Below are 26,455 nucleotides of genomic sequence, written 5' to 3'. Positions count from 1 at the left end.
GAAGATTCAAGAGAAGCAACATGCCCAAATCACTGAGGTCCTGCAAAATCAAGCTTTTTAAAAAGCTCAATTGGATGAAATCCAATCTTCAGTTGAACTTCTTCCCTCTGTCCTACTACCTGATGATGCCAAAAAGGGGGAGAAGATAGTTAAGTTCAAATGCTCTAATGATCAAGTACTGAAGAAGAAAGATGATGAAGCTGATGACCAGGGAAACCCTAGCAAGGGTAGAGGTCAAGTTCAAGGTAAAGAGCACAGCAGCAAGGTTTCTTCTAGGAAACTAATTACTGATGCAAGAAAATCTTCTATTCAAAAGAAGACAAGTTCTGAAGCTGCTCAAACTCAAAATCTGATATCAAGTTCTGATGAGCAAAGTCTGATGACAAAGCCTGATGTTCTGATACAAGGTGGAAGTCAAGACTCTCAAAAGTTTATGCAAACTCTGAAGCTCAAGGGAAAGCAGACTACTGTCTACTACAAAGATCCAAGATTCAGACACTTGATGAGGAAATTGCTAGAAGATTATTTCTGAAACATAATCCAGGAATGGATTTAGAAAATCTCAAGGAGGAAGAAGCCAAATTTAAAGCTGAAAAGACAAATCTAAAGCCGAAAGCTTCTGTTGCAAAGAAACCTCCAAGGCCTAAGAAAAAAGGCATTGTGATCAAGGTGAAGTCACAAACTGAGGCATCAAAGTCCAAAACAAGATCACAAACTGAGATTGATCCCAAAGACAAAGGGAAGGAAAAAGTTGATGAACCAACCAAGCCACTGGAGATGAAAATTCCTCAAATCCTGATGAAACCAGTGTGCAAAATGGTTCAAGTTACTGATGATACTCTTGCTGAAGATAAAGATGTTCAAACTCTGAAAAGAAGGAAGATTTCTGAAGAATCAAAAACAACCTATGACAAAGCTCAAGTTGTTCAAAGTGAAGAACAACAAGCTACAACAGAAATAACAAGTTCTGATAAAGTTATCAAAATATCAACCTCTGACAGTGCTCAAGTTGATTTAGTCAAGATGGAAGTAGCTGATAAAAAGAAACTTCTGTGGAAAAATGTCAAACCATCAGATCCAAAAAAAAGCTAATTGCTGTCTACTTTCATGACTATTGGGTTAAGTGCTAGAGAACCAAGAGACGGGGCTGGACTAGGTTCTGATGAAGCTAAGATCAAGACGAGAGTTGAAGTTGCTACTAGAGATCCATTTATGTTGACTGACAGACTTCTTGAAGATGTTACACAGAAACAGCTTGATAAGGTTATCTCTGTTTAAGTGGTATTGGATGCTCATAACAAGCATAATGTCAAGGAAAATCTGATTCTATTTCTTGAAGATGGAAGGACATATCAGATGTCAGAATCAGATGTGCTAAATAAATCACTGAAAGAACTTCAATTCTTTCATTACCTTTTAGAGGTAAAGTCTGATATTACTAGGAGATGGTCAAATTTCATATTAAAGACCATAAGAGATAAAGCTAGAATTTCTGGTTCAAGGGTTACATAATTCATTCCTAATATTATTGAAGATGATGGAAGAGAAATTCCAATGAATAAGGATTCTGTTAAGTTTGAAGTGATACTGAAAGAGAAATGTCTATGCTACAATAAAGATTCTTCTCACCCAAGGGTAATAAGACTGAATGATGGTTTAGAAAGAAACCATATCTCTACTCTAAGGACTGCAATCTACCAGATTGGAAGTCAGGGTGAAGAGATGAAGCAAGTCAAAGCTACAATGTCTCAAGTCCTGAGGAATAAAGAAGAAAAGTTGATATCAAACTTTGTCAAGAATCATTTTGGATTCAGATTGACTCAGTGAGATTGATAAAAGCTACAAGTACTGTAAGTTGTAGTTAGTTATCTAGTTAAACTCTTATTACATTTGTACTTAAATGTTTTTGACATTATCAAATCTATTAACTTGTATATTTTACGTAATTTACAAGTTGGGGGAGATTGTTAGATATATTTGAGATGTCAAGTCTAATATGATTTGTGTTTAGTTTTCAGAACTTAACAACATGACAAATTAGGACTTACTGAAATTAGGACTTAATGGAAGTCAGAACTTAATATCAGAACTTAAGGTCATATCAGAATTTAAGTGCGGGAAGACTTTCAGTTAAGGAAGGAAGCTGATTTACAGGAGAAGATCGAGACTAAAATAAAAGAAGATATGCATGGAAGGAGTTAGAAGACTGGAAGACTTGTAGAAGATATCTGATTGATATATTTTAGGAGACAGAATTATATTTCATATCAATTAGAATATATCTTGTAACTGTGTACTATATAAACACAGACTTAGGGTTTACACTATATGTGTTATCATTATCGAGAAGATTATACATTAGAACCTAGCAGCATTTAGTGATATTTGTTCATCACTGAGAGAGAACAATAGTTCTTATTGTAACAGAGTTTATTCAATATACTTGATCTTTGTTATATATCTGTGTTAAATCAATTTGATTGTATAAACACTGTATTCAACCCCCTTCTACAGTGTTCCGTGACCTAACATTCATCATGAAAGTTTACCTCAAGATTTACCTTGAATTCAGCTGTTTCCATAATGGGCATAGTTGGTTGAGTTGAGGTAACAGATTGAGATGGCTCACTCTTCTCTTCTGCAATTTTTCTTGGCCTCTTTACTCTCACCTTTACTCTTTTGCTTGTTTACCACTCAGGCTTCTCTTCTTTTTCTACAGTCACTTCCTTTTCAGTTTGAGTAGCAGGCTTCTCAATCTTCTTTTGAGCTTCTTCAGTAGAATGCTTTTTACTTTTCTTTGATTGTGACTTTAACCTCAAGGCTTCCTCTTTCTTTGCTTCTATAAACTTTGGATGCCCACTTATTATACAGATAATTTCTCAATGTCTGTAGAATCTTGTTATTCTCTTTCTCAAAGCTGCATCCTTAGTTGTCTTGTAGCTAATAATTGATTTGCCCATGAGTTTGTGCTCATCAGGCCCGGGAGGTGAATAATCTACTTTCATTGGGTATTTTCTTGTAAATATAAAAGTTAAAGGTTTAGGCTTGAGCACCACAATAGGCTTGACTTCATTTTTAATTGGTGTTTCTCCCTTTTCACCCTGTCCCAGCTTCAATTCATCTACTATAAGAGGCTTCAACTGTGTGAAATGTTTCACTGATTCTGATTGTTTTGCAGTTGAGCCAAATACTTGAGCTATCCTTTCATTTATTTGCTATTTCTTTTCTTTAAGTTTTAACTCAGCTATAGCTAGGTTGATGAGGTCTATATTGTCCAACTCCCCCTTTACTGGTGGCTTTGGCAAAGTAATAGATGGAACTATTACCTTTGTGACTTGAATATGCACATCATTCTCCCTTTTTTCATTATCATCAAGTTGAAGTGTAGAGGTTGAAGTTTGTGCAGCCACTAATTGTTGGAGCAACTAAGATTGGGTTTCTTGACCTTAAAGTATTTTGACCAGGGAGTCTTCAACAGTGATAATTCTTTTATCCAAGGCCTCAACTTTTCTTGATAGTGAAAGGAATATGTCCTAAGTCCAATCATGTATTAGAATTTAGGAATAACTTTTATGTAATCTGTTTTGATTTCATTGATATTAATAAAGACTTGTTTTGTTTTTATTACGGGCTTTATCTATTTAAGTGTTTAAATAAGATATACCAAAGTTTAGAGTAAAGCTTTTTATGGATTATGATGAGATCATAATAGTGAGACCTAAAAAGATGATAACTCTAAACTTAAATAGTTCCTGGTCATAGGATTACTAACTGGTAATTAATAATCCGCAAAGATCGGTACATACTATGCTTGCTTCATTATGAAGGATGTCTGTTCTCATAGACATTTGTGTGGTGACACTATAGCTAGTATGTAGGTGCTTATTATGGAATAAGTTCACTGAACATGACTCGCACAGCTGAACAACTGATGGAGTTCACTCACGTGTCAGCAGTTGTTCACATAGTGATAGTTGTACAAGTATCCTTAGACTTGAGGTCATCATAGTCATCTTGTGTACACTGAACTATGCTTTGGTTTAGTTCTTAGTCTCCAGGGACAATTATTAGGGCTCTTCTGGGTATAGGAATTTGTACACGAAGATAGTGTATGATCAATAAAGGACCTACCCCTTCCAGTGAAGGAAGCGAATGTTCAAGGCTGATCCACTTATACTAGTTCAGGAATCTCTGGCCAGAGTAAATGAAATTAGAAAGGAGTTTCTAATTTGCATAGAACTACGCATAGTAAATGGTAAGCAAAGTGATTGAATTAGATAGGCTTGACACGAGATCCATGCCTTGTATTTAATCGGGACATTGTAGGGTAGAAGGAGTTTATTGTACCGTAACTATTCACTGAATAGGTTCTTGGTATTCTAAGCAGTGAATTCATATTATCCGGATAGTCGCGATATGCTGAGAAGTATCCCTCACGATGTAGAATAAATGTGATTAATTAATTAATCATATTTAATAAATTAGAGAATTTATATAAATAATGATAAAATAGTTTTATTATTATTTATTTCTACTACCGGCTTAATATTGAACCTATAGGGTCACACCATAAAAAGAGAATGATTTAATGGTGGAGGAATTAATTAATAATGGCTAATAATTATTTATTTATGAAATAAATAATTAATTGGCAAATTTAATAATTGATTAAATGAGATTTAATTGATTATAAATTAATTAAGAAAAGTTCTTAATATTATTAATTAAAGGATTTAATTTTTGGAAATTAAATCAAGAGAGAGAATTATTTCTAAAGTGTTTAGAAAAAGGATTAATGATTAAAAGGTGTTTTAATTATTAATAAGAATAATAAATGGGATAATAATAATAATATTTATGGAAAAATTTCAGCTGAAAATTTTGCCTATAAATACACTATTATAGACCCTAATTTTATTCTAACCCACATCAAACCCGAAAACCCAAAAAGTTTGGAAAACCCAATTCTCTCCACCTCCTTCCTCCTCCTTAACATCGTTTTCTTGGTGGATACCGGTGGAGTGCTTCACACTTGAGGAGCAACTGCTAAGGATCTCTGATCGTTGTCTCCGAATTATTTTTAAAGGTTAGATTCGATCCCTCGAATTTTTATTCACGATTTATATGCTTTTATTTAGATTTTTTATGTGTAAAAGTGGTTTGCCATGACCCCGCTGCGTTAAAAATCCAACAATGGTATTAGAGCATAGGTTGTATGCATATAGATCTGTGGTAAAAATTTCAGAATTTTTTGTGCTTGTATGAATTAATTATGATTTTTACAAGTTATATTATGGATTAATTTTGTCTGATGAGAAATCGTTTCTCAGAATAATTTTGAATGTTGATCTGGGTTCTACAAATGTTGTAGATCGTCTGGGTATTTTTTTCATAATTTTATGATGTATAGATTTTTTATTATGAATTTTTGAAGTTCTTGTAATTAAATTCGTAATTAAATTAGTATAAATATATGTATATAAAGTATATATATATATGTTTGTATATATCTGTGTGCTACTATCTGCAAAGTCTGCACTCTGTCTGTTGGCATGGAAACAAAGCAGGTTTGACATGCACGGCAACCGAGAAGGACTGTCAGGCGGCGGAGAAAAAAAAAATAAAAAAAAATAATAGGGGTGTCACGCATTCTGGGAATGCGTTACACACCTGTAACACATTCACGGAATGCGTTACACCCTTAAATGGCTTAAAAGGTGTGTAACGCATCACCGGAATGCGTTACAGGGCTTGTAACGCATTCCTGTAATGCGTTACAGCCCGACTGTTTACATTAAAATTGATTTTCTGGGAGTTTCGTAACTCCGTTTTGGGCGTGCAATATACCGTTGGATTCGTTTTTTCGAGACGGATCTAATGGAGTGATCAATTTTAGTTTATATAAAAGGTTTGAACTGTTTATATTTCATGAAGTGTTTTAAAGCTATTTTTGATCGTTTGAATTGATTTTAAATGCTTCTTGTGATACATAGAGATGTATATTGCTTGTTCTAATGTGCTAGATGATGTAACATGTCTACCTTGATGTTTATTCATGTTGATATATGTGATATATGCTTAGTTTATCATGCGATGATAGATTTATGTGAACTTAAATAAACATAAGGCGTTTGTTAGACAACCTAGTATAGTGAAATTGTTTCATAACCTTAATAATAATATTATGAATACAATCATGAGATTCTTGTGTTTATGAAACACATATTTGAATATGAATTTTCGATATGAGAGAAAGGATGATTCTGTCAATAACAGATTTCTATCTGTAAGAAAGGGTTATTAAGTGACGCCTCTTGACAATGCTCCACCCGATCTGGGAATCATCTGATTATTGATTATTGATTTGAAATATTTAATTTAAAAGGAAGAATTTCTTTATAATATGATTATGATTGTAACGTAATATAATCCCTCTAAAATTAAATAATATCAAGTAGTAATTGGCCAATGACACAACGGGCTTGTGTCGGTCATAGCCTTCCAACATGGTAGAAAGTAGTTCTTATTTTTGAATCATTGTCGTTTCGTGCCACAGCCGAGGGCTTTGATTTCGAAATAAGAAATACTTGTCTATTACATAGAGATGTGTATATTGAATAAGAATCTAAAGGTCGTTACGTGCCACAGCCGTGGGCCTTTGGGGACTGATTCAATTGTACGGAATGTTGGGTTAGACTTGACTTAGAATATTGAGTTTGTCGTGCCACAACCGTGACTCAATTATTCAAGAGGCTAAAGTTTGATTAGGGAATAACATTAGATGTAATTGACAAGAGTTGTCTGCCTATTGAACATTACATGGCGTTTCGTGCCACAGCCGGGGTTGTGTAATGGAATGTAGGATCCCTATTCCCACTAGCATTATGAATGCTTAATTTTTCACGTAGGGGGTTGAATAAATTAGATAAACTAGTGGGAGCCACTTATGAATAAACACCCGATTCATATAGTGTTTTTAAAATGAAATCGAATTTTTGCTGAGTGTTGTTATGTGTTTATCATTTACAGATTTACTATATTATGTCTTCTGCACTATCACTCAGGAGCATACTAGATGCTCACAAGTTGACTGATCCTAATTTAGCTGTATGCTTTCACTGTAACAAGTTAGGGCACTGGAAGAGAAACTGCAAGGTTTACCTTGCAGAATTGAAGAATAGGAAGGGTAGTAAGACTACCGCTTCTGATTCAGGCATGTTCATGATCGAAGTTAATATGTCACTAGGTCAAGTTTCTACTTGGGTATTAGATACCGCCTGTGGTTCTCATATCTGCAATTTGTTGCAGGGACCAAGGAGAAGTAGGACTCTTGAGGAAGAGAAGGTGATTCTACTGATGGAAATGGAGCAAGAGTTGCTGCTGAAGATGTAGAATCATTTCATTTACATAGGCCTACGGGCAAGACTATTGTTTGAAATAATTGTTATTTTGTTCCCTCGATTGTGAGGAATATTATTCCCATGTTAGACTTGGCTGGATTTTCATTTATTATTGAGAATAATGAATGTTCTATTCTTAGAGATAATATTCTTTATGGACGTGGTACTTTAAATAATGGTCTGTATGTATGTGACATAATTTATTTCAGATTGAACAAACTAATAAAAGAAAAGGGATGATGAAAATCTCACTTTATAGTGGCATTGCAGTCTTCATTTAGTAGACATGGAGAGAGGGCTGCAAATTTGCTAGGAATGGTACACACAAATGTATGTGGACCAATGTCTAAGAAAGCCATGGGTGGATTTTCATACTTCATTACTTTCACAGATGATAGATCTGGATTCAGATATGTGTTTGATGAAACACAAATCTGAGGCCTTTGAAAAGTTCAAAGAGTATAAGTATGAAGTGGAGAAACAACCAAATATAGTATTATAACTCTTTGATCAAATCGAGGTGGTGAATACTTTAATGGAGTGTTTCTAGATTATCTCAAAGTAAATGGTATAGTCTCCCAGTGGACGCCTCCAGATTGGTATCTAAAAGGAGAAATCGAACTTTATTAGACATAGTTCGGTCCATGATGAGCTATGCAAATCTTCCAGTATTCCTATGGGGTTATGCATTGGAAACATCAGCATATTTACTGAATATGGTGCCTTCCAAAATCTGTTCCTCAAACTTCGTATGAGATATGGAAAGAAAGGAAACCGAGTCTTAAATACGTTAAGATTTGGGGATGTCCAAGCTTATGTCAAGTAAGTTGACCCAGATAAGCTGGAATATCGATCCGTAAAATGTAGTTTTGTGGGATATCCTAAAGAGACTTTAAGGTATTACTTTTACACCGATCATCGGGTGTTTGTATCCAGACATGCTACCTTCTTGGAAAAGGAGTTTATCCTTGAAGGAAACAGTGGGAGCAAAATTGAACTTGATGAAGTTCAAGAAGCACAAACTGCTACGGATCAAGTGGAAACACCTGTTCTGACTGAACAACTTTTTGTGGAACAGCCCATTCATAGATCAGGGAGAGTGTCTCGCCAACCTGAGAGGTAATATGGCCTTGTCATTGAGAATGACAATGAGTTGTCGATCATTGATGATGACGACCCTGTGACCTATAATGAGGCTATGAGTAGTGTTGACTCAGAGAAATGGCATAGTGCCATGAAATCCATAATGGAATCTATGTATACGGTATACAAAAGATAGATTATAGCAGATGGCCAGGTGGAGACCTATAAGGCTAGGCTTTTGGCAAAAGGATTCAAACAAAGGCAATGGATTGACTTTGATGAAACTTTTTACCTATAGTCCTGTTAAAATCAGTTCGGATTTTGCTTGCGATTGCTGCTTACTATGACTATGAGATCTGGCATATAGCCAGATGGTTTTCTTTCCAAGGGAAATGAAAGCCTAGTGTGTAAGCTACTGCGAACCATATGTGATTTAAAGCAAGCTTCTCGAAAGATAGAACATTCGTTTTGATGAGACAATCAAAGAGTTTGATTTTATCAAAAACGTAGATGAACCATGTGTCTACAAAAGGGATAGTGGGAGCGCGGTAACATTTCTTGTATTATATTGAAATAGAGTTGACACACATAACAACATAGCAGACCCACTCACAAAGCTACTTTATGAAAGTCACTTTGATCGTCATAAAGACAAGATGGGTATTAGATACCAGAGTGATTGGCTTTAGTACAAGTGGGAGATTGAAAGGAATATGTCCTAAGTCCAATCATATATTAGGATTTAGGAATAACTTTTATGTAATTTGTTTTGATTTCATTGATATTAATAAAGACTTGTTTTGTTTTTATTACGGGCTTTATCTATTTAAGTGTTTAAATAAGATATACCATAATTTAGAGTAAAGCTTTTTATGGATTATGATGAGATCATAATAGTGAGACCTAAAAAGATGATAACTCTAAACTTAAATAGTTCCTGGTCATAGGATTACTAACTGGTAATTAATAATCCGCAAAGATCGGTACATACTATGCTTGCTTCATTATAAAGGATGTCTGTTTTCATAGACATTTGTGTGGTGACACTATAGCTAGTATGTAGGTGCTTATTATGGAATAAGTTCACTGAACATGACTCGCACAGCTGAACAACTGATGGAGTTCACTCACGTGTCAGCAGTTGTTCACATAGTGATAGTTGTACAAGTATCCTTAGACTTGAGGTCATCATAGTCATCTTGTGTACACTGAACTATGCTTTGGTTTAGTTCTTAGTCTCCAGGGACAATTATTAGGGCTCTTCTGGGTATAGGAATTTGTACAAGAAGATAGTGTATGATCAATAAAGGATCTACCCCTTCCAGTGAAGGAAGCGAATATTCAAGGCTGATCCACTTATGCTAGTTCAGGAATCTCTGGCCAGAGTAAATGAAATTAGAAAGGAGTTTCTAATTTGCATAGAACTACGCATAGTAAATGGTAAGCAAAGTGATTGAATTAGATAGGCTTGACACGAGATCCATGCCTTGTATTTAATCGGGACATTGTAGGGTAGAAGGAGTTTATTGTACGGTAACTATTCACTGAATAGGTTCTTGGTATTCTAAGCAGTGAATTCATATTATCCGGATAGTCGCGATATGCTGAGAAGTATCCCTCACGATGTAGAATAAATGTGATTAATTAATTAATCATATTTAATAAATTAGAGAATTTATATAAATAATGATAAAATAGTTTTATTATTATTTATTTCTACTACCGGCTTAATATTGAACCTACAGGGTCACACCATAAAAAGAGAATGATTTAATGGTGGAGGAATTAATTAATAATGACTAATAATTATTTATTTATGAAATAAATAATTAATTGGAAAATTTAATAATTGATTAAATGAGATTTAATTGATTATAAATTAATTAAGAAAAGTTCTTAATATTATTAATTAAAGGATTTAATTTTTGGAAATTAAATCAAGAGAGAGAATTATTTCTAAAGTGTTTAGAAAAAGGATTAATGATTAAAAGGTGTTTTAATTATTAATAAGAATAATAAATGGGATAATAATAATATTTATGGGAAAATTTCAGCTGAAAATTTTGCCTATAAATACACTATTATAGACCCTAATTTTATTCTAACCCACATCAAACCCGAAAACCCAAAAAGTTTGGAAAACCCAATTCTCTCCACCTCCTTCCTCCTCCTTAACATCGTTTTCTTGGTGGATACCGGTGGAGTGCTTCACACTTGAGGAGCAACTGCTAAGGATCTCTGATCATTGTCTCCGAATTATTTTTAAAGGTTAGATTCGATCCCTCGAATTTTTATTCACGATTTATATGCTTTTATTTGGATTTTGTATGTGTAAAAGTGTTTTGCCATGACCCCGCTGCGTTAAAAATCCAACAGATAGGTCACTTTTCTTCCTGAGCTTTTGCTGTATTTCCCTCATTTTATTTTTAGGAAGCTTCTCATCAAGCTTATTTTACAAGTCCATCTTTATTTTATCAATTAATAATCTGAGATCATCCAAATCTACAGGGTTTTTAGGGTGCTGAATTCTATAAAGTTGTAAACACTCTAGATGTGCTTGCAAGATGGACCTTGTACCAATATTTGAAGTAGCTGCTAAAGCTGTATGAGTCTGTGAGATGAGCTTGAATAGAGTGGAGTTAAAGTGATGAGAGCTCCACTCCTTGCTTAGCATCCAATCAGGAGTATCAGTTAAGGAACCAGGGCCTACATCTCCCCTATATCCATGCCAGCATCTTCACCAAATTCTTCATTAAACTCATCATCATCATCAGCTCTAATATCAGAATCCATATCAGCTATAGGAGGCAGTTTAAAGATTGCCTCTTTGGCTCTTTACATTGATTCAGTAATGTGTACTAAATTCAATGTTCTTTCTGCCTCCTCATTGTCCTGAGCAGCTAATTTTTGATAGGCTATGACAGGATGAGTAAATATCTCAGCATCCAAGGAAATAGAATCTATAACAGCTCTATAATGATGCTAATATAGTCTTTCCTATTCAGCATCACTGACTCATTTACAATGGCTGCCACCCTTTTTTCTTCAGCACCAGCTTTTTTCTCATTTTCTCTCTAATCTTGCATCAGGGGCTCCCCCTGGCTCACTATCCTCACACCCTCTCCTTCACCTACTAAGGTGGAACTCCTCTCACTTACTTTTGCAATACTGGAAGAAATAGTGTGCATTATTAAACTCTCAGCCTCTCATTTTGCCTGGGAGCAACCCAACCTCTCACTTAATTCACTACCTTTCCTCAATCCTAGAAGTGATTGGACAACCACTAAGTCATCTGCACTTTTTATAGATTTTGAGATGTCAAGTGTTTGTGCAGTGACTATCAAGGGAGATGAAATGGTCGTTGAAGGTATGGTTGTGACTATCAACAGATAACTACTGTGAAGCATATCCGTTGAAGGACAATCACTTATCAATGAATGATGGATATACGTTGATGAAGAAGAAATAAGAGGAATAGAGGTTGAAACTATTGTAGAGTCTATGTAGATTGATTTTAAATTTTGGTACACAAACCCCTCAATAGTTTGAGAAAGAATTGGCAAGTTATCCAACAAATCATAAATTAGATGATGATCACTTGTTTGAGTATGAGGCTCCTCCATGAGTTTAAGAGTTGGAGACTCAGGAATTGATGTGGAAATTATGTCCACATCTAGAGATATAGTTTGAGAGTTGTGTGTTTGATGTGTTTTGATTGTTAAAGAGTGGGGCTGTGACTCCACATTTACTGGAGCTACATCAACCTGACTTTGAGATGGTGCATATACCAAGTCTGGGGCTTGAGTTTGCACTGTGTGTTCACCCTGTGACTCCCCCATGGTTTTAGATTTCTTCTTTCTGATATAGGTTTGAGCTAAGTCTTCAGTGTCCCTACCCTTTTGTTATGTGCTTCTGGTTGGGAGCTTGTTTCAATAATCACATCCTTTTGGGAGGATGCAACTAGGGATGTGCTAATTTTCTTTTTATCACTACAGTCTTTTGAGAGACTGAAGTGTGGCTGGTTTGGGTTACAAACGGCGAAAATTTCTCTTTTGCCTCACCCTCCTTATCCTTGGGGCTTCTTTGATTTTCACCCCTTCTCTCATCTTTCTTACCACCCTGAACACTACCCTTATGTGCTTTAGTGGTTTTTGCAACTGGTGTCTTTTGAGAGACACTAGAGCTGGGTTTCTTTGACTTAGATTTAGAAATTTTTAGTTTACTGGGTTGTGTAGGAATCTGTTTGGTCACTGTCACAGACTCCATAGCCACTGTTGAAGGCAATACAATTTGATATTGGTAAGAGATAGAGATAGAGGTGGTTACCTGACTTACTTGAGGTGCCTCAAAGATATGAAGAATAATTAAGAGGCACCTCACTGTTGAGATTGTTCCTAATTAGGTCTGTAAGAACTCTCTTCTCTTAAACACAACAATCTAATTTGTTGTTTGGGTTCTCAATTTTCAAATCCTTAGAAACATGGTTAGCCAGCATCATAAAAAATCTAGCATAGTACACATTTCTAAGCCTCTTTTGAATATCCCCTAATTTATACCCTATCTCTAGCATGACATAGTTGTTAAAATCATAGTACATATCAGACAAGAGCATATAAAACATGTTGATTAGAGCAGAAGTAATAGCATCAAAATTGCTAATTTTACCAGAGAAAACTTTGATAAATGCATCACACAAGTAACTCCATTCTTTCCTAAGTCATTTTCTTTAAATTCTACCTATACTAGCAGTGTATAAAGCATAACCCATGGACTTAAGTATTTTAATAACATCAATATCGGTGTGTTGAGTAGATATGTTATTTTCTGAAAATTTAAAGCATGATTGGAACTCATCGGAATTGATACAGTAATTGTTACCTTCGAGAGTAAAGGCAATGGTCATGCCTTTTGAGTCGAAGACAGAAGAGGTACAAATCTCTTCTACCACATCACAATAGATGACTGGTGCTTTGAGTATAGAATACTTGAGTTTGCAGTTGCTAACGAACTCCATCATTTTATGATAGTCTTCATTAGCAATACTCTTGTCCACCAGAGCAACAAAATTGTTCTTCTCATGCACGAACCCTATCCGAGACATAATCTTTACAATTGGTGCCATTTTTTCTAAGTTTGTAGTTACAGAGAGAAATAGGGTTTTGGAAAGAAAGAGAGTAAAATTTTCCTTGAGAATTAGAGAAAGATAAAAGTGAGATCTTAAAATAAAATAGGCTTTTATACTTTCCCAAATTAAGATACACAAATGATTAAAAATAAAATTAAATATCCAATGATTTCTGCCAAAAATAACCGTTTAAAGATAAAGCAAACAACAGAATTTCTATAACTGTCCATCAACGCATATATACACGACTGTAAGTATACATCAACATATGATGTTTTAGAATTAACGGTTATGATTGATATATAAATCAACAGATGACAAATACACCATTTTCCGTTGAGGGAAAATGTATCCAAATATATATTCGACTTTCAACGGATAATCCTTATTCGTTGAAAGAGTAATTTTGACTTAGCCAAGATTTCACCTTTTCATGACTTGATTAAGAAAATCAAATTTATTTCTGGTTGCATTTCAAATTGCATTGACATCAATAATAATAAATTAAGAGTAGTTTAGCATATCTAACTCACTTACCAACCTAGTAAAAGTTGATTCATCAAGTGGCTTGGTAAAGATGTCTGCAAGTTGCTGCTCACTTGAAACAAAATAAAGTTCTACAATACCATTCATAACATGCTCCTTTATGAAGTGATACTTGATGTCAATGTGCTTTGTCCTTGAATGCTGCACATGATTTTTAGTAATGGCACTGACACTTGTGTTATCACATAAGATTGGTATTTTGTCCACATGTAGACCATAATCCAACAATTGATTTCTCATCCATAGAATTTGTGTACAACAGCTGCCAACAGCAATGTATTCAGCTTCAGCTGTAGAGGTAGAAACTGAGTTTTGTATTTTACTAAACCAGGACACACTCTTATTCCCTAAAATTTGACACGTCCCTATTTTTCCTTTTTTGCCAATCTTGTAACCTGCATAATCTGCATCTGAATAGCCTGTTAGATCAAAACCAGAATCTCTAGGGTACCAAATGCCAAGTTTGGGTATCCCTTAGAGATATCTAAAAATCCTCTTAATAGCTACTAAATGAGATTCCCTAGGATCCACTTGGAATCTAGTACAAAGACATGTAGCAAACATAATATCAAGCCTACTAGTTGTCAAATATAAAAGTGAGTCAACCATACCTCTATAATTTGAAATGTTCACAGACTTTTCAGTTATGTTCAAATCAAGTTTGGTGGAAGTGGCCATGGGAGTTTTTGCAGATACGCAATCTATTGGATCAAAATTCTTTAAAAGATCATTAATATATTTAATTTGACTAATGAATATTCCATCATTAACTTGCTTAACTTTTAAACCAAAAAAGTAAGTTAGTTCTCCCATCATGCTCATTTCATATTTGCTTTGCATCAATTTGGCAAACTTTTTGCAAAGTTTATCATCTGTAGAGCCAAATATTATATCATCTACATAGATTTGAACAAGTATACTAGAGCCATTTACATGTCTAAATAAAAGAGTTTTTTCAACAGTTCCTCTAGTAAAGTAATTTTCTACAAGGAACTTTGAAAAAATTTCATACCAGGAACTAGGTGCTTGCTTCAATCCATAAAGTGCTTTCTATAGATAATATACATAGACTGGAAAGTTGGGGTCTTAAAAACCTGGAGGTTGACTGATATAAGCTTCCTCCTCCAATTCTCCATTCAGAAATGCACTTTTCACATCCATTTGATAGACTTTGAAATTGGCATGGGCTATATAGGCTAGAAAGATTCTGATAGCTTCAAGTCTTGTAACTAGAGCAAATGTCTCATCAAAATATATTCCCTCTTGCTAAGAATATCCTTTTACAACCAATCTAGCTTTGTTCCTTATGACTATTCCATTTTCATCCATCTTTTTTTGAATACCCACTTAGTATCAATAGAATTCTTGTTTTTAGGTTTGGGTACCAGCTTCCATACATTGTTTCTTTTAAATTGGTTTAGCTCTTCCTGTATAGATAAAACACAATCTGGATCCATTAGATCCTCTTCTACCCTCTTTGGTTCTTTTGGTGATAGAAAGCTACTATATAGACATTTATCTTGAGTTGCTCTCCTTATTTGCACTCTAGATATTACATCATCAATGATCAAATCAAATGGGTGACTTTGAGTCCATTTTCTTTGAGGTGGTAGATTTGCTCTAGATGAAGTGGCCTCATTGGTTTCTTGATGTGCGACTGAGTGTTGACTAGATGACTCCCCCCTGAGTTGGTGGATCTTTGATTTGAAGAATGAGTTCTATCAAATAGTGATCTAGAATGACCTTCAACACCTATTGAAAAATGATCATCAACGGATCTTGCATCCTGTCTTTCAACAGAAGATGCACGTTATCTTTCAACGAATGATGCACTTTATCTTTTAACAGATACAGTACCTTGTCTTTCAACAGATGATGCACTTTGTCTTTCAACGGATGCAGTATTTTGTGCATCAACTGATGTTGCTTCATTTGATGACAAGTTTGAATATTCTTTTGCTATTCCTTCTATAACACTTTCATCATCACTATCATCACAGTACATCTCAACATTGTCAAATTTGAGGCTTTTATGGAGACCTTCATCTTGTAGTCCTTCAATCTTTTTATCATCAAACACAATATGTACAGATTCCATAACAATATTGGTTCTCAGATTGTACACTCTATATGCTTTTCCAACAGCATATCCATCAAATATTCCTTCATCAGCTTTTGCATCAAACTTTCCATGTTGGTCAGCTTGATTCCTTAGAATATAGCACTTGCATCCAAAAACATGAAGAAAGTTCAGTGTTGGCTTCCTTTTCTTGAATAATTTATAAGGAGTCATGCATTTGGATGAATTAATCAAAGAAATATTCTGAGTGTAACATGCAATGTTGATAGCCTCAGCCCAAAAATATGTATGCAACTTTGATTCTTCTAGCATAGTCCTTGCAGCTTCAGTCAATGACTTGTTCTTTCTCTCAACCACTCCATTTTATTGTGGTGTCTGCATGATTCCATTTTCTTCACAAAATAAACTCAGTATTGAATTCTTGAATTCAGTTCCATTATCACTCCCGATTCTTCTATTTTTGAGATCAGGATGATTGTTAACTAGCCTGATGTGATTGATAATGATTTTACTTGCTTCATTCTTTGATCAAAGAAAATATGTCCATGAGAATTTTGAGAAATCATCTACAATCACTAGGCAATACCTCTTCTTGGAAATTGACAATATATTGACTGGTCCAAATAAATCAATATGCAGTAGTTGTAATGGTTCATCAATTATTGTTTCAAGCTTCCTTTTGAATGATGCTTTCTTTTGCTTTCCTTTTTGACAAGCACCGTCCATCCTTTGAAAATTAAACTTAAGGAATGCCTCTAACAAGGTCTTTCCTCACTAAGTCATTCATTGTCTTGAAATTCAAATGAGATAGCTTCTTGTGCTATAGCCAACTTTCATTTTGACTTGCTTCGCTAAAGAGACAAGTAATTGAATCTGCATCTGTGGAGTTAAAGTGAGCTAACTACACATTTCCTTTTCCTACTCCAGTAAAAACCGCTTTGTTATCCTTTTGGAAAGTGACAACACATGCTTCAGGATTAAAGGTAACTGAGTTGCCCTTATCACATAGTTGGATGACACTCAAAAGATTGTGTTTGAGTGCATTAACTAGTGCTACTTCATCAATGATGACATTCCCTTTTAAAATTAAGCCATATCCCATGGTATATCATTTCCTGTCATCTCTAAAGGTAATGCTAGGGCCAACTCTTTCCTTGAACTCTATGAGTAGGGTAGAATCTCCAGTCATATACCTTGAGCATCCACTGTCCAAGTATCATAGATTCTTTCTGTTTTCCTGCACACATCAAAACTAAATCAAGTTGATTTTGGTACCCAAGTTTCCTTGGGTCCTGCCTTGTTAGATTTCTTCTTAAGTTTCTTGGACTTTCCACCATTAGACTTAGGTGTTTCAAGATCAACCTTTATCTTGGGAGCAGGCCTTTGAAACCCGTGATTAGTTTGAGATTTATCAAGCACATTATGATTAACATGATATGTCATAGGTTGAGCATACATGTTATTCTAGAAAGGCATGTTATATGGTATTTATGGCATATCAAATGCAGCATAATAAGAATTTTGTGCAAATAACATATTAGCAAAATGTGCATGTAAATTTTGTGGAGGCATAACAGGAATGGCATGCATAGGTGACATAGGCATGTTAGGCAAAGAAGGAGGTGCAGATGTGGGTGCAATCTCAACAGACTTGAAATTAGTAGACAAATGATTAACACTACCATACTTTACACATGTTTTTCTAGGTACATACTTATCAGGAGTGTAGTTGTTGTATTTGTTAATCCCTACTTTTCCATTCCTAATAGTTTTCTTTTTAGATTCTATTTTACCCTCAATCTTTTCCAACCTGTCATTCAATTGCTTAATTAATAGATGCCCTACATTCACCTTACCAGCATTTTTGGTTTCCTTGACTGTCGTGAGATAAAATTCTTTGTTACTGAACCATATTTTTCATTTAGCTTTGCTAGCTTTCCTTGACCGATGGTCTTTTTTTTTCAACGAATGGGCTTCATCATTCAACGGATGAGCTTCATCATTCGTTGACAGACCATCAACTAAATCTGGGTTCAGTTTCTTCTTGTCTTTCTTCCAGGCTTCCTCACAAAATATTCAATCCATTGAACTTTAACAATTTATGCACTAAAATCCCTAGAAGATTTCCAGTCTTAATGACTTCTTGTTCTCGTTCAAGCTGCTTTCTCAGAATTTCTTCTTTCTTCAAAGACTCTGTTAACCTATCTTTAGCAATTTTACACTGAATTTTTAATTTCTCAAACTCAATAAATTGAGTTTCTAACACAATATTTTTATCACTCAAAAATAGATTATTATGTTTAACTCTAGTGTTCTCTTTTATGAGTGATTTAAGTGTGACATGCAAATGATACAATTCAGTTGACATATCATTGATAGCATCATTGTATTCATCTTTAGAAATCTGTGAAAAATTAGTAGTGATTACCTGATTGCTAGATGAGCTAATCTCCATTTCATCTGACTTGTCCATGAGAGCAAGGTTGACATAGTTCATGTCTTCATCTGCATCATCTTCATCAACTGCACAGTCAGTTTCTTGAGTTATGAAAGCTTTCTCTTTCTGTTTGAGCAACTCAAAATATTGCTCTACAGGCTCAAACATTTTCTTTTCAGAGTTTGGATTTATGTACTCATTTGCAAAGTGGCCACTTAGCTCACACTTGAAACATTTAAATTTGGTTTTCTCAGCCATGTTTCTGTTAGGCTTCACAGCTCCAAATTTTTTCTTGAATTTAAGCTTTGCAAATCTTATAGATAGAAAGGCTAGATGCTCATCAACTTCATCCATGTCATCTTGGCCTGGACATTCTTCATTTTCAGCCATCAATCGTTTTCCCTTGCTCATCTGAGACATGCCTTCATAAACAATACTGTTTGGTGCAGTTTTAATAGCTTCAACCTTCATTTCCACCACTCTTTCTTACTCAGCTACCAATGCCATAGACCCGCATTTCTTTCTTCCTTTCTCTATCATCTCATCTTGTTCCATTTCAAGCTCACAGGTCTTCAAAATTCCATATAGTCTCTCAAGAGTAAAATCCTTGTACTCATATGAATTTCTGAGAGAGACTGTCATTGGCTTCCATTCCTTTGGTAAAGACCTTGGAAATTTTAGGTTGGAATCCTTGGTTTGATAGACTCTTCCACACAACTTTAGTTCATTTAATACCTTTTGAAATCTACTGAAAATGTCACTCAGGGACTCACCATCTTCAAAATGAAAGTGTTCATATTGTTGTATGAGAAGTTGCCTATTGTTTTCCCTGACTTGCCCAGTTCCCTCACAAAGTACCTGAACTATGTCCCAAAAATCCTTAACAGTTTTTCAATTTATAACATTTTCAAACATGTCTTGATCAAGACCATTGAATAATATATTCATGGCCTTTTTGTCTTTATGGGCTGCTTCAATATCTTCATTAGTCCATTCTGATTTAGGCTTTGGAACAGTCTGCTCATTTCCAGTAGCTTCAGCAACATCGGTTGCAACCCTGCGAGGAACATGCGGTCTATTTTTAATGTATTTGACATAGCTTTCATCTTGAGAGAGTAGATGAAGGTGCATCTTCACTTTCCAGTGATGATAATTATCTTTGTCCAAAATTGGAATCTTCACTCCAACATCCTTCCTTCTCATGTTATTTGATTTCTTTGATCTTTAAACTCTTTGTATGTTAAGAGCTTGCTCTCACTACGCCATAGATTGCATGCTGCAACCCTTCATCCCGGGGTTGCAAAGAACAGTGTAATAGTATCCTACTAAACATATGTCTATCGCAACCCCTTTTTTGATGTTGCGGTAGAGTTATAATGTGTTACCAAAATGGCATATATATAAAGATGATTTTTAATTTAACTAAACAACAATTATTTATATAGAAATGAAATAATAATTCAAATATATATTTTATTTATTTTTAGAAGTTAATAATATTAGTGTAGTGTTTTACAATATTATATTGATAAATTGAGTGCATTATAAAACTGAACATGTCATTAGTGGATTTATTTATAGTATTTATATATTTTTGAATTTCTTTATTTTTCCTAAAGAAATATTAAAAAAATATTTATTTAAAGAAAACATAATTAATTATTTAAATTTTAACAAAAATAGTTGGACCGGGCTATATATTTTGATTAGAACTGGGGCCAAGAGATGAAATTGGGGGCGGGAGCTGGAAATTGGAAGCGGGTGTTTGAAATTTTAACCCAAAGAAAGAGGGCCGCACGTTAGGGTTTATTGAAGCATAACTTTGAGCGTACTCTCTCCCTCCTCCGTCTTCCTCTCCCTCGGGGTCTCCTTGTCTCCGGTTCTCTCAAACCCCAATCAAGAAGTATCTATTCTCCTCAAACCCTAAATTTAACAATTACAAACTCTTCTTCTTCTTCTTCTACTCATTTTTCTTCTTCTTCAATTACCGCAAAATCCTCTTCCGAGTTAAGAAAAAATCGAAGCAACGGCGGTGTGGACGATGACAAGCTTGGAGCTCTTCGTGGTCTCTTCTTGTAACACCCCCAAATCAGGGGTCGGGGATCCGAGTTGTCACGAGTTCCATTTCCCTTAATAATACTTAATCTTAATAATCAACCAACTACTGCGTACTGTGGCCCCACAATATGCACACACACCACAAGTTATAGTCTCAGAGATGAATATCCAAAAATAACACAAGTCATTTTATTCCACAATTATAACTCATTACACCTCAAAAGGGTTTCTGAATAAATTTACATATTCTTTGCCATTATTACAATTCATAAATATACATAAGTCTGGCACAACAAAAGTTGAAAGCCTAGCCTACTGGTAGTTCCTACCTCAGCTACAACGGTATCAACGCCTACAGGAAACTGCGAAATATTTCCTAACCGCTCACGAATTGGGAGCTTGATCATGTTCATCTTGTCTATCTATTATTGTGTGATGAAAGAAGAAAACAAGGGTGAGCAACCAGCCCACCGAAATAATATGTATAATAATTAACAATATATAAGCATTCTCACAGTACTCCTGAAAGTCTTGGTCAAGAAGAAATGAACCAAGTTTGATATCTTAATGCGACGAAGTCACAAAATATTCAGTATATATATACATATATACTTCTCAAATCTTTGAAATCCTCTGACATGTATAATATACACAGAGTTCAAGTTTATAACTGTAAGAAAATATCGTTGCAAGGTGATCTCATATATCTAACCTTGTCTCAACATTTTTCTGAAAATCTTTATCATGCATAAGATAATCATTAACTAGATATAAGTTGAAAAGATGAAGTTACGAGATACTCCAATATACATATATCTTTTCCGAATACTGCTTGAACTACCACTGTTCAAGGTATAAATAGTTTATCCCATAGATTAAGCTACAAGACAAAACTTGTATAGAATCAATCTTTGAAATATCATCAAAATAAAATGAAGTCACGAGATACTTCATTTGATGAAAACATCATTTTGAAAACTCGACCCTGCCAACACTCAACAATCGCCCAACCGTAGCCTTTCTATCGAAGTGCTCTGGGTAGTGTTGCAGAAATATCCGATTGGATGATGAACTCATTATGGGAGTTTACCGTGCCAGGAAAACCACTCACGATGATCAGTCACAGTAGTGCAACCCCACAATTTTCTACATGTAGAGGAGAACAGTCGGATTTACTTGTCAACCGAACACTGGACTCCTAAGGAATGGACCGTCTTAGCGGAACTTCCGGGCCATTTGGGCCAATATAATAAGGCTAGGCCGGCTCCACTCGACCACTTACACAACTCCTAGTTCAGATGAAATCCATGACTCTGAAACATAAAGCTCGTCCCCTCTTTCCCCAAGTAGAAACTTGTTGATACGGCTCCACCAAGAAGTCGTATCTAGTTGGAAAGGAAAACTCACCGATATTTCCCCGGCGATGCCTGTTAATGGGTTAACTTGTTCCAAGAATTTTACTTCCCGAGTTTTGGGTAAGTAATCAAAAACTCTTTTATCAAAACAACAACCTTGTTGCGAATATAAAAATACATCACGGAGCTGGATCCCTCCGATTTTGAGCGAGTATTTAAATCCCCTTTGAATCCATTGCTATACCATAACCTTCTTCGTATAGTAATACTACTCTTTATCGATAAGAAGGAATAAATATATCATAGGTAATTGTTCGGCTTAGTTGGTCTATCAATAATAACTTATACATCACCACGACCCGATTAGTGGAACTCAATCCCAACATCCGTTCCAATACAACTCTCACGGTTGTAATTAATCGGCTCATTACTCGCAGAATCATTCTTGCATTACTATGGTCCACCGTTGAAGTACTATAGTCATTCGTTTTCCATGAAATCTTAATAGCTCACCATACGGAGTCCATACATATTGTATCGAATCCTTCTAAGGAGGTAACATAATCACCATTCATGATTCATGAAGAACACTCCTGATCCTGACGTACATACATGACATGAAGCAGATAAAATTGCAGAAGAGTTTCAATCAAAGCAACGATAGCAGGTTAATACCATTCTTAATAGAAGACGTAACTCAAAGGTTTGTTTAGTCCTTTTTGAAACATGGTCCTGGCTTATTCTCAAGATAGGACCTTCTAAGATAGATAGCCCGCTCACGGCGATTAACATGAATTAAATCTTTACCAAACTACTATTATGGTTGAGTATCACACAATCATCAGAAGGAATGTCAATTTTCCACACCATAATACAACCTTCACGGCTTTAACCATTATAATTGTATTCCTCTGGCATGAGCGCCTATAATTGTCCTCTTACACTTAAAGTGTCATCCACCTCTTTGGCCTTTCCTGATAGTAAAATTTCCTTACAATCAATGTCTTTTAAATGATTCTCAACTAAATTTTCTACCTCATTTCCAATCACTGCTTGTGTGAAAATGCTCTTCCTTACGCTTTGGTGAAAAAAAATTATATCACCATTTTTCCATAAGTTATTGCCTCGGTCTTTTAGAGGTTAACATTGTCACGACCGACTCTCGATCATACTTATGACGTCTCTTATCTTGGGTCCTACTTGTTTTCACCAATCTCGACCTTCATTGGGTTGATCTATACTTTCTTATGGTTCAACACGTTCCCCACCTGACATTATTATAATTACATCATATTTCCTTTATCAAAATTTCTATTATTCAGAACTTTGAATATTACCTTTCTCCTTATAAGACCTCTAAGGTTATCCTTGAATCGTTCCTCCTGTATTCCCTAGATACAGGGCATATCAAAATACCATTTACTAATACTAGAACCATTGTCTATATACTTCTGAAAAATTTCTCCACTGATCCTCAAAGGTTGTTGTTACCTCAGTCCTTCCAATTTGTACTGTCAAAACTCATATTGTCCCTATTAAGGGTGAAATGCCAACCCTTATACATTCCCCTAGGGTTCATCTCAAGTTATTGAGGTTATATCCTTAATTCCACCTTTAAAAAGGTACTTGCATCCTTACATGGATAAATAAATTCATATATCCCTGATAAGGGTATCTTATTCAATCATTTCCACCTCGATAGTCTATACCAAATTTCACAATAGCATCCTTATTCAAGTTGAGGTCAATCCATATGGCCTCCAAAAGATAAAAATGGTTATCCGCTTTTCTTTCCTGATTTGGTAATGATCACATGGATGTTCTGGAAGATATTGGTCGTATTCAACGTGAACTTCTTCTTAATAAATCCTTATTTACTTTTGTTGTTTATCTCAATAGTCATCTCAATGTTGGGATATCTTTCATACCTGGCGTCTCCCTTTCTGGGTATCTTGCCCCCGGTTTTACACTTCATATTCTTGAAGGTCACTTCCTTCATCCAATTTTCCTAATTTCTTACTTTCTTGTCTTCTTAGTCTATCCGCGTCTCATTGTTTATCCTTCGAACTATCTCAAGGTTTCCTCGAATCCTCCCAACTTAAAGAGGATAAAATAAATGTATCTCTCATGCCTTCATACATCAGTTTTAACTCATGGTGAATCACTCTCATCCTGACGATTACATACTTTTCTATTTCTATTGCTACGAGTCCTTAGGGTTTCCTCATGTCTAACTCCCTTATCATTCCTCCAACTCTATTGCCTTTATATTCCTTTCCACTTCAGTTTATTTTTATCTACCTCTCTCTTGCAATCATTTTACGAACCCACTAATCATTGACTTCAAACATCACGTCGTTCTGGGATTCCAGTCCTCAGAACAAATCTTGACAACTTTTATAACTTAGATTCATAATTCATCATTCTATTCCACCTTTGTTCTGGCTCTAAAGCTTTTATACTACCTCCATAACCTTGGGAAGTACTTTCCCGAAAACAATTGACTGAACTTTAATCAGTTTATAATAACCTCTGGCTCTGTGCCTTGTTTGGCCTTTCACCAGCGGGTGGCCTCTCTCTTAGGAGGGTAAGTGACAAAACAGTCTTTTGTGATTCGTCAATCATTTAGAATCTCAAATGATTCCTATATTTCCTTTAGCCAGGCTCTTGCCTCGACTGGGTCAGCTTGTTCCTTGGAACTCTGAGAGCTTGGAGACTTAAAGGTCCTGAAACAATTTCCCACCGCATTGTTTCCTCAGGGTGGTGTTTGGGAATAAAAGTATAATTTTTGTTTAGGCAGGTCCATAAATGGGCCCATAGGAGTACCATCCCGGTTCTCCCAATCTTGCTCTACTTCTGTTTTCTCAGTGTGAAATGTTTCATCCGTTTCCCATGATCAGGGTTATCTTATACGTTAAAATCCTTGTTTTCCATTTCATTATGTTATGGGTTCCTTCTTTCTTGATGGCGACCTCCCTGACTATCACATTCAGGGTTTGCCCTAAATCTCTTTCCTCGAACTGACTTTCATCTAAGATCCCGTCCTTAAGCTCTTGAACGTTTGGAACCCAAATTCTGTAGGGATACCTCATTATTCCCTCATCATCTTTCTAGGTATTAATCTCTTCTCCGGTCATTGGTTCTCTGCCTCTATTCATCACTTTTTCTTGGCACAATATGATCTTCTCCAATAATTCGGGCTGTATTACAATCTCAAACAGCTTTTCGGTATCGCCTCCGGTTACCTTCACTTCTATTTCAATTTTCACAAAATCTCTTATCAACTCTCCCAAAGACATTTTCATCTTGAGTCTCTCTTTTATACTAAGGGCATTAGCCATCATTTCGGCTTTCCCTGGATGTTAAAGAATCTCATAATCGTAATCCTTGCTTAGCTCTAACCACCTCCTTTGGCACATGTTGAGCTCTTTCTGCGTGAAAATGTACTAGAGCACTTATGGCTTATGTAAATCTCGCACTTTTCTCCATACAAGTAGTGCCTCCAATCCTTAGGGCAAAACTATTTCCACGAGTCCAAGCTCATGGGTGGGGATATCGAATTTTATATTCCCTTAATTGTCTTGATGCGTACGCGATTACCTTGTTGTGCTGTATAAGAAGCACCCTAATTCCTTATGCGAAGCGTCACTACACATCACGAAATCTCCTTTTTCCATCCGACAACGCCAACATAGGGGCCGTCACCAACCTTTGCTTTAGTTCTTAAAAGTTGTTCTCGCATTTCTCTGTCCATTCGAACTTCTCAGTCTTACGAGTAAGCCGCGTTAAAGGGGCTACTATCTTTACAAACTTGAGCGAACCTCCGGTAGTGACCGGCAAATCCTTCCTCTGGCAGTCGCTCTAACCATGGTTATCAATTCCTCAGTGGTCCTTTATTCATTCTTGTCAGGATCCTCCACAAGATCCTCCTCAGCAACAATCCCTTCTAGGAAAACATCCTCATCCGCTACATCCTCAATATGAACATCATCCGGTCCCTCGTTAGGACGCTCTATTGAATCCACAATCTGATCCCCAATATATAGAAAAACATCATCATATTATTGCTCTTGAACTTCAGGGTTCCGAGTCCCACTACCATATACGATAACGAACTACGCTTCTATCACGATATTTATAAGGGTTCCCATAAGGGTTTTAACTGTCATTACTATGTTAGGTAGTCTGACTATGAACTTGGTAAGAGTTCTTATTATCTTAGTGAACTTCTTATCTTAACGTCGCATCATCTCCGAGGTTTATAACGCTTAGCTCTGATACCATTTTTGTAACACCCCCAAATCAGGGGTCGGGGATCCGGATTGTCACGAGTTCCATTTCCCTTAATAATACTTAATCTTAATAATCAAC

The sequence above is a fragment of the Apium graveolens genome, chromosome 5 (assembly GCF_009905375.1).
Source record: "Apium graveolens cultivar Ventura chromosome 5, ASM990537v1, whole genome shotgun sequence".
In the NCBI taxonomy this organism is placed as follows: Eukaryota; Viridiplantae; Streptophyta; class Magnoliopsida; order Apiales; family Apiaceae; genus Apium; species Apium graveolens.
Note: the sequence above shows the minus strand (reverse complement) of the source record.